Here is an 11,269-nt window from a genome sequence, read left to right as displayed (position 1 = left end):
TTTAAAGAGTTCAGAATCGAATTTTTGATGGCGCCGGTCGACCGGTTATATGGTGGCGGTCGACCAGTATCCCTTTTGGTTAGAGGCGGTCGACCGGAAGTCCTTGGCGGTCGACCGTCAAACCATTCGGTCAGTGGCGGTCGACCGGTATATAGGGGCGGTCGACCGGTTGATTCCAAGAAATTTTTAGAACAAAAAAACTTTATTGCTGTGGAAAGGATTTTTTCAAGTCAGGGGCTTTAGGAAAAGACTTTTCAAAAAGAAATGTTTATTCAGCCAAACAGGTTACAAATGCCAAGTTCCTTCCTTAGGAAACTAAAACGCTCTTCACCAAGAGGTTTAGTAAATATATCTGCGAGTTGTTTATCAGTTTCAATGAATTCTAGAGAGACATCACCATTTTGAATGGTGTCTCGTAGAAAGTGGTGTCGAATATCAATGTGCTTTGCCCTTGAGTGTAAAATGAGATTTTTACTCAAGTTTATGGCACTGGTGTTATCGCACATGATTGGGCAAGATTCGAAACGCACTCCAAAGTCCTGGAGAGCTTGCTTCATCCAAAGGATTTGAGCACAACATCTACCAGCTGCAACATATTCAGCTTCTGTGGTAGATAAAGCAACGGAGTTTTGTTTCTTGCTAAACCAAGAGACAAGGCAAGAGCCGAGAAAGTGACAAGTACCATTGGTACTTTTTCTGTCAATATGGCAACCTGCGAAGTCAGCATCTGAAAAGCTGACCAAGTCAAGGGGTTGGTTTTTGGGGTACCATAACCCAACATCACAAGTGCTTTTTAGATATTTAAAAATTCTTTTTACAGCAGTGAGGTGTGATCTCTTGGGATCAGCTTGAAACCGAGCACATGCACATACACTGTACATGATGTCAGGTCTACTTGCTGTTAGATATAGAAGGCTTCCAATCATGCCTCTATATCTAGTTACATCCTCAGAAGGTCCATCCTCATCCTTGGTTAGTTTCAAGGATGAGCTCATCGGAGTGTCTGAAGATTTTTGACTGTTAATGTCAAATTTCTTTAGCAGCTCCTTGGTGTATTTGCTTTGATTTATGAAAATTCCATTATCAGTCTGTTTTATTTGAAGTCCAAGGAAGAAATTTAACTCTCCCATCATACTCATTTCAAATTCATTGCTCATTTTGTTACTGAATTCAGTACACATTCTCTCGTTGGTTGAGCCAAAAATGATATCATCTACATAGATTTGAACAATGAGTATGTCATTCTTCAGGTTCTTCACGAACAAGGTTGTGTCAATCCTCCCCCTTGAGAAGCCACTTTCTATCAAGAAGGTACTTAATCTCTCATACCAAGCTCTAGGGGCTTGTTTGAGTCCATATAGAGCTTTCTCAAGTTTATAGACATGGTTTGGAAACTTAGGGTCTTCAAAGCCGGGAGGTTGAGCTATATATACCTCTTCTTGAATGTATCCATTCAAGAAGGCACTTTTGACATCCATTTGATATAGTTTAAAGTTCTTATGGCATGCAAAAGCTAGTAACATTCTAATGGACTCCAACCTTGCTACTGGTGCATAGGTTTCATCATAGTCTATTCCCTCTTGCTGGTTATATCCTTTGGCAACTAATCTTGCTTTGTTTCTCACTATGTTCCCATCTTCGTCCAGTTTATTATGAAAGACCCACTTAGCACCGATGATGGTGTGGTGGTCAGGTCTAGGGACAAGTTCCCATACCTTGCTTCTTTCAAACTGGTGAAGCTCCTCTTGCATAGCTATAATCCAATCACTGTCTTTTAGTGCTTCTTCTATGTTCTTGGGTTCGATCCTTGAGATAAATGCAATGTGATTGCATACCTCTCGGGTTTTAGATCTAGTCTGAATTTCTCCATCTAGATCTCCTATGATGTTTTCTAAGGGATGATTCCTATGAGGAATGACTTCCTTAGGTAGTGTTTCTAATTTTTCTATGGTAACATCATTTGAATCGTTAAGAGAAATATCATTAGTTTTGTTCTTAAGTTCATTAATAATATCATCATCATCAGCAAGAGATTTATTTAAATCATTAGGTAAAGATTCATCAAATCTTACATTCATAGATTCTTCAACCATTAAAGATTTTTTATTAAAAATTCTATATGCCCTACTGTTGAGTGAGTATCCTAAGAATATTCCTTCATCAGATTTTGCATCAAATTTTCCAAGATGGTTTTTGGTATTTAAGATGAAGCATTTACATCCAAATACTCTAAAGTAGTTAACTTTTGGTATTTTACCAAAATATAGTTCATAAGGTGTTTTAGAAAGCAAAGGTCTAAGGATTATTCTATTTAGTACATAACATGCTGTATTTACAACTTCAGCCCAAAAGTACTTAGGCAAAGTGTATTCATTAAGCACAGTCCTTGCAGTCTCTTGTAATGACCTGTTTTTCCTTTCAACTACTCCATTCGATTGAGGTGTTCTAGGAGCGGAGAAGTTATGGTCAATACCATACTTGTTGCAGTATAAGTCAAATTGACTTATATTGTCAAATTCTCCTCCATGGTCACTCCTTATAGAGGTTATAGTATACCCTTTCTGATTTTGCAATCTGTTACATAGAGTTGCAAATTCATCGAAGGCATCATTTTTATTTTTCAGAAAAACAGTCCAAGTGTACCTAGAGTAGTCATCAACAATTACAAAGGTGTAATTTTTACCACTCATACTAGATATGTTGATAGGTCCAAATAAGTCTAGGTGAAGTAGTTCTAATGGTCTAGAGGAAGAGACAATATTCTTCGACTTGTGGGAAACTTTGGTTTGTTTGCCTTTTTGACAGGCATCACAAAAACTGTCTATTTCATACTTGATTTTAGGGAGGTTCCTCACAAGATCATTGGATGCTATGGTTTGAATCAACTTGACATTTATATGTCCAAGTCTTCTATGCCATAATGAAGATTCACTATGGTTAGAAACCAAGCATGTATTTAAGGAACTTACTTCATCAAGTATACAAACATAAATGTTGTTTTTCCTAGATCCTTTTAGTATTAGATTATCATTTGCATCTTTAATACAACAGTGGGAGACATTGAATTTTACTTTGTATCCAATGCTACATAATTGACTTACACTTAGGAGATTGTAGTTCAAATTTTTCACAAAGTAAACATTCGAGATTGAGATACCTCCAAGTTTTATTTTTCCAATACCAGCAATCTTTCCTTTGCTGTCATCTCCAAAGGAGACCCATCCTCCATCATAGTCCCGTAAGCTTGAGAATAGGTTCTTGTTGGATGTCATGTGTTTGGAGCATCCACTGTCGATGACCCATTCAGCTTCCACCTTATTCTTCAAGCAAACCTATAACAGAAATTTAATCGTACATTGGTCCCCATAATCTCATGGGTCCACCATTGTTAGTGTCAAACTTCCCGACTGGAACCCAAATGGTTTTGTACTTTTTAGGATTTTGGTTCTGCCTTTGGAATGGCCTTAGGTTTCTTTGAGTCCTCTGTTTTTCATAAGATCCATTTGATCTTGGAGTATAGTATCTATAGAGTCCTTGGTTTTGGTATTTCCCTTGTGGTTTATAAGTCTCATTAGGATAGTTCTTGTATCCTTGGAATTGCCTTTGGGGCCTCTCAATAGAGTACTCTCTATGAGGTTGGGTTTTTCTATACCTGGGCATAGGTCTAGAGTTTTCTTGAGGCCTATATTGCCTTCTTAGGGGTGTGTAGTAGTAGGCATGGTTTACTCTTGATCTCTCAGTTTGAGAGTTGGGCTTTTTCTTGGAGTGACACTGTTTTATGGAGTGTCCTGTCTTTTTACAAAAACTACATTTAATGTAGGAGGTGGATGGTTGGTTTCTTTGGTCACCCCTTCTTGGATTCCCATTTCTATATGGATTTTGTCCATTATAACCCAGTCCTTCTCTTTCATTTGGACTCTTCTTTTGAGAACCTAGAAGGTTGTCAAGGTTCTTTTGCCCCTGGGTAAAGGTGCAGAGGGTGGAGTTCAACTTAAAGTTTTCTTCCTCCAGTTCACATACCTTTGAGGTTAGTGCCTCCACTCTCTTATTTAGTGTTTCAACCTCTTTTTCAAGTTTACTTTTATCAGACTCTAATTTTATACTTTCTTCATATAAGGCCTCGAAGGCTTCTTGAAGTTCCTCATTAGAGTCCCTTACTAAAAGTTCAGGTTGAATTTCACATACCTCTTGTTCTTCATCTCCGATGGCCATCAAGGCGAGGTTGGTGACTTCTTCTCCAAATTCACTTTTCTCTTCATCACTTGAGTCCCATGTAGCTGCATAGGCCTTTCTTTTTGATTTATTTGGGCATTCAGTTCTGAAATGTCCAGGTTTTCTGCACTCAAAACAAACTATGTCTTTAGTAGGAATTTCCTTGGGTTTAATTTTTGTTTTACCTTTTTCCCCATAGGATTTGTCACCGTAGGATTTGTTCTTGTGTTGGAATCTTCCTTTCTGTTTGAGGAATTTGTTGAATTTCCTCGTGATGAGTGAAATTTCCTTTTCCATGTCGAATTCTTCATCTTCTTCATCATCACTCACTTCTTCGATAGGTTGAGTTGATTTTAGCGCAATGGTTCTCCTTTTCTCAGAATTTGGTTTGTCGGCATTCAGCTCTACTTCATGCGTTTGGAGAGATCCAAGCAAGTAGTCCAAGGAAATTTTCGTCAAATCTTTGGCTTCTTCTATTGCTATTTTCTTGGGTCTCCAAGCTGCAGGTAAGGCTCTTAAGATTTTTCTGACTTTTTCAGCGTTAGTATAAGTCTTGCCTAAACCTTTAAGATTATTCACAATATCAGTAAATCTAGTGAACATAGAAGTTATTGACTCATTTTTTTCATAGAGAATGACTCGTAATCATAGACAAGTTGATCTACCTTTCTTTCTTTTACCTCTACTGTACCTTCGTGTGTGACAAGAAGCATATCCTAAATTTCTTTAGTCGTATCACATGTAATGACTCAGTTGAACTCTTGTTCATTGAGGGCACATTGAAGGAACGTAATGGCACGGAAGTTGTACTGGATGAGGGTGATGTCTTCAGCTGTCCATTCTCCTTCATCCTTAGGTACTGTCTTTCCATCAACTATCTTGGTGATAGTGTATGGTCCATTCTCTATGGCTCTCCATACGAGAATGTTGTGACCACACACAAAATTCTTGAATCTGCACTTCCAGAAAGAAAAGTTTTCTCCATTAAAGTACGGGGGTCTCGAGGCGTTCATGCCTTCTGGTGGTCCTTGGAATGTGGTCATGGTCTTTGACTCACTATTAAGACGATATAGTCTTAAATAAATTGAGCTCCCGCTCTGATACCAATTGAAATAACCTAGAGGGGGGGTGAATAGGTTATACTAGTGGAATTTAACTCTTTTCGATGTATAGATCACAAGTGTGATTGTAATTTAAAAATAATGCGGAATAAATAAAATAGGCACAATCACACAACACAAGATTTATAGTGGTTCGACTCAATCCGAGTCTAGTCCACTCCCTACAAGAATCCTCTTGTAAGGTATTCCACTAGTTCTCCCTTTCAGTACAGTAGGTAGGGAAGAAAACCTTTACAATCTTTTTCACGGATAAGAGTATCCTTACAAATCTCCTTTCCAGGCAGAGAGACGCCTTCACAATCTCTTTTAGAGGTAGAGAGAGACCTTTCTCTTTTTAGGATAAGAGTATCCTTACAATCCTAAGTACAGTCTAGAATTGTAAAAAAAACAGAAAATAAGAAATAGTGGAATAAGAGGAATACCTCAAGTGTGGTGCAAATGAGAATGAATAATAAATGATGAGTGATGCACCTTTTGTAAAGTCCTCTCTTATGCTTTGACTTGCACAGGAGAGAGTAGAGGACTTTGATTAAGACTGGAGCCTCTTGTTTGGGATTTGTGTAACAGAATAACTCAAGTAGAAATAAACTTCTCTAATGCTTGCAATAATGCTCTTAAAGCTCTTTCTTAATGAATAATTAATTAAGAGTGATTAGGGTATTTATAGGTGAACTTAGTGAAGCATTTTAGGTAGGGAATCAAGCTCTAACGGACATATTCTGGGTATACCGGTCGACTGCCATCGGTAGCTGGTCGACCGCTAAGAGCCGTTGTAGGCAAAAAATAGCCATTGGAGTACTTCCAGACAGGCACCGATCGATCGGGACTTTCAGCTGATCGACCGCCTATGGTCTCGGACAGTTCCGGTCCACCGGGGCTTCCAGCCGGTCGACCGCCAACATGACATGCTCTGTCATACTGACCAGTCACCATTGTTTTGACTATAACTTTTTGGTCCAACCTTGGATTGACTTGAGATCAGTTGCGTTGGAATTACAACTCAATTTCCTACAGCTTTTATGAAGGAATCGTCTCCTGATACTAGCTTTAAGATTCCCTAAAATACCCTTGAGTTAGGTTACTGTGTGTTCCACACCACTTAGAGACTTTCCATACCTAGTCAAGGCATGCTCTATGGTCATTCTAATATGATGCAATGCACATGCATGAGATGAGTGCATATACGTATGTGGAAATTACAAATTACATTAAAAATAACTAATCTATCCTAGTGATCTTCTTCTTCACTCGAATCTTCCATTCTTTAGCCCTTCATCTTCTTTCCTTCTTGTTTGCTGTTTCATGTCTTTAAGCTTAGCTTCATGTCTTGATTCGACCTTTGATCTTCTAAGGGTTTCTTCAAGCTAATCACACTTTAACAATCAAGTTAAAGATGTATGTTTGTTTGTTAACACCAAAACATGGCAAGGAGTGTGGACATGTTTCCCAACAAGAACTGTGTTGCAGGGCAACAGTAGTAGACTCCATTTATAATTCTCATTTTGATTCTTTTGGTATACACCCCTTTTGTGCTCCCAATAGTTAAATTGTTATTTTTTGTGTAAATATTATGCCTACGGGCCCACATATATTTACAATATGTATAACAATTTGGGTATCAAGATTATATGAAGAATTACTGGTTTTTACATACGACATGACTTCCATTGAAATAGATTATTATATTCCATGATTACTTGTGTTTGCTGTGCTGTGATTACTGTATCAGATGATCTTGGTGGTTTTTGGGTAATCCGGAGGGAACCTGGTCACCGGTCTAGTTCTATGTGAATGAGGCATACACTTTCTTTTGATTTATAAAATTATTTTGGATAACTGTAATTACGGATAACTGTAATTATGAATAGTAACACTTAGAGAAACTGGATGGCCATGGATTTTATTTTATGACTATAATACATGCGCATCTTTGATCTGTAATTGAGTTGTGTGGTATTGTGGACTACCTTGAGTCTGGATCCTGGAGTAAACAGGCTAACTAGGTTCGGTGAGGTATCCAGTGCCGGCATACCTATGCCATATAGAGGGCAGGGTGTGACACTTATTACTTAAGGATGCTAGCCCTTTGGAGAGGAACTCTCCTACTTCTCATGTGTGGGGGGTTTCCTGGGGTGCTTTTGAATCACGCACACACGCAGAGCCGGGCTGGGGCCAGGCCATGACAGTGGCCTAGGTCACGGTTGGGTGTGGGTGTGGGTGTGGGTGTGGGTCCAGAGATTTTTATCTTTTTACACCAGATTTGAATTTTAAATTCAAAGAAGTGTCTATACGTACATACCCGCCTATATGTATAGAGAAGTGTCTAGGTGCCTTTGTATGTGTATGGGTACCACCCATACATATTCACATACGCAACCTTTCTCTCCCAAAGGATCAAACGTTGTTTTATTTTGGACGTAAAACGTGGGAATAATCCCCAATTGTACTACTGTAGGGGGCATTTTAGACCTTAAGGAGAGTATCTTCTTTTGATACGACTCAACCTGTTTTGGTTCATTGGCTTCAACATCAGTGCCGGTCTGCTTTAATAGTTCATCTTCTGCAATCCAGTAGTACTACCCATTCGAATAAGTGGTCTTATACTTCATTATTGGGTACATCTTTCTAATAATCTTAAGATCTGAAAAAGTAGTCTTATTTGATTTATAAGACATAGCTGATTAGGATATTGCCAACAAAAATACTTAAGGCACAACCTCATCCAACCCCTCTGTTCTGCCTGATAACAGCACTCCACCACCACCAATCACTCTCATGGCTAGTGGGTCTTTCACAGTTGATTCCATTGTGCCACCATCAGGAAAATTGAGGATAGCCTCTGACTTTAAGAAGCTTCAATTTCAAACGGTGGAACCAAATAGTATTTTTTCCTCTCACTCAATTGGGAGGCTCAAATATTGTTATTCATGATATTGATCTGATTCAATATTATCGGGATGCAATTCATCCCATTGAATTTACAGGTGAAAGATTTATCATCTCTATGGGATAGCTCTAACAGATCCCAAACCCCCTCAATCTAAAGACCCAGTTTAGGAAACCAATAGGTTGTCTTTGTCTCAAGACGATTTCTAGTGCAAGAATCGTATACTCAATGTACTGTCTATTGAGTTATACAATGTGTATAATGCATATGACTATGCATACATTATCTGGAATGCACTGACGAGAAAATATACTCTCGATGATGCGGGGAGTAGGAAATATGTGATTGGTAATTTTCTAAGTTTTCAAATGACAGATGGTGAGAGTATATCCTCCTAAATTAACAAATACCAAGTCTTAGTTAGTAGATTGTCTAAGGGGAATATAATTCTGCCCGATAATATGACTGGTTCATTAATTGAAAAGTTATCAAGTTCTTGGGATGCATTCAAGCTTGCCATAAAACATAAGCATAAGGATTGGTCTTTTGATCAAGTGGTTGTTCGCATCAAAATTGAGAAAAGATGGCAAAGAGTAGTCAAAACTCAATGAGGCAGAGACTGAAAAGGGGTAATCATCCAAGAAACAGAAGATGAAAAAACCAAAGAAAAAGAAGGATAATTGTTTTTCATGTGAAAAATCGGGCCACTTTAAAAAGGACTTCCCAGAAGATGTTTTTTTGCCATGATCACTGAAATCAATATAGTTGAGTAGCCCGATGATTGGGTGGTGGACACTGGAGCCACAAGGCATATAACTGGAGACAAAAATGCATTCAAGAATTATTCAACTAATGTCTCTGAAGAGAAGGTTATAATAGGAAACTCATAGTGTGCATATGTGATTGGCAAAAGACAAGTAGTGTTGAAACTGACTTCAAGATTTTTTTTTTTTTGAAGGATATATTACATGTTCTTAGCATTCGACAGAATCTGATTTCTGGACCTCTTTTAAACAAAGGTGGGATAAAGTTATGTTTTGCTTCTGATAAGTGTATTATACTAAAAGTGATGTATTTGTTGGCAAATGTTACCTTAATGAGGGTATTTTTGTACTAAGTATTTTTCTGAAATAATGCAAGACAAGCCTAGTGCTTCTTTGATTTATTTTTTTGATTCATATGATACATGGCATCCTAGATTAGAACATTGTAATTCATCATATATTAGGAAAACTGCTAATATGGACTTGTTAATATTAAATTTAAATAAAAAATTAATAAATATTTGTAGAAGCTAAGTTTACAAATAAACCACATAAATCTATTTCAAGACAAAATGATTTACTTGATTTAATTCATAGTGACTCGTGATTTTAATACATATGAATTTAGAGGTGAAAATAATTACGTTATTACTTTTATTGGTGATTATTCTAGGTTTGCCATGATTTTTCTTCTTAAACTAAGAATGAGGTTGAAAATGCTTTTATGTCATTTAAAGCAGAAGTAGAAAATCAATTAGGAAGGAAGATAAAATGCCTTAGAACTGGTAGAGACACAGAATATAGAACTACATGTTTATCTAAATTTGTAAAATCAATGGTAATATACATGAAACTACGACTCTGTACCAATTCGAGTCCAATGGAGTGGTTGAAAGGAACAAAAATCAAATGTTATAAAAAAATGATGAAATCTATGTTAATAAATTCAGGATTAGCACTTGATTTGTGGGGTGGGGGGGGGGGGGGGGGAGCTATATATATCTTGAATAAAATACCCCACAAAATACTGGGTTGTTAACTTATGAACTCTAGTATAAAAGAAAACCAAGTTAAAAGTATTTAAGGGTATGAGGTTTTTTGGCTAACGTAGCAATACTTGAACCTAAGAAAAGGAAATTAGGTCCTAAAACTTGTGACTGTGTATTTATAGGTTTTGTAGTACATATTTCAGTATATAGGTTTTTGGTTATTAAAATTGTGGATGGTGTGAATGAAGAAAACATTATAAAAGAATCTTGGGATGGTGAATTTTTTTAAAATATATTTCCTTATAAATTAAATACAATTATTAATAAGGATGATAGTAGTAACTCTGGTATAGGAAAAGAATTGTCAATAAACAATGACTCACCACCTTTAATGGATGAAAATCAACTTAGAAGAGGTAAAAGACAAAGAAAATCAACATATACGAGGGATGAATGGCTTACCTACTTAGTAAATAAGGATCCTGTAACTTTTAAAGAGGTTGTAACCTCCGTTGATGCTGTCTTTTGGAAAGAATAAATTAAAAATGAGTTAAATTTCATCGTATCTAACCATACTTGGGAATTGGTTGATTTGCCACAAGGGTCTAAAATTTTAAATAGAAAGTGGATTTTTTGAAAGAAATTAAAACCAAATGGGTCATTAGAAAAGTTTAAAGATTTGTGGTTACAAGCTTTTGAAGGAAGCAAAACAATGATTATTTTGACACCTTTGCTCCAGTAGAAAGAATTATTACTATAAGAGTTATGATGACTTTAGCATCAATATATAAATTTAATACATCAAATGGATGTTAAAACTGTGTTCTTAAATGGAGACTTAGACGAGGAAATATATATAAAACAATCAAAAGGTTGTATTGTATAGGGACTTGAACACAAGGTATGTAAACTTATGAAATCTTTGTATGGATTGAAACAAACACCTAATTAAGTAGTGGCATGAGAAACTTGATACAGTTTTGTTATCAAACGAATTTCTTGTGAATGATGTAGAAAGGTGATTGTATAATAAATTCAACGATGGTAAAGTGTATTTATTTTTCTTTATGTAGATGATTTACTCATAATGGGAATAAGTTTAGATATAGTGAAACAAATTAAAACTCATAATGTCTAACTTTATATAAAGGATATGGGAGAAGTTGATGTGATTTTTGGAATTAAGATAATCAGGAAAGAGAATAAGATCATCTTATCTCAGGCTCACTATGTTGAAGCAATGCTTAAAAAATATGGATACTTTGACTGTCAAAGTCTTAAAACACCTTTAGATAT

The sequence above is a fragment of the Macadamia integrifolia genome, chromosome 10 (assembly GCF_013358625.1).
Source record: "Macadamia integrifolia cultivar HAES 741 chromosome 10, SCU_Mint_v3, whole genome shotgun sequence".
NCBI classification, from domain to species: Eukaryota; Viridiplantae; Streptophyta; class Magnoliopsida; order Proteales; family Proteaceae; genus Macadamia; species Macadamia integrifolia.
This window is presented reverse-complemented; position numbering follows the sequence as displayed.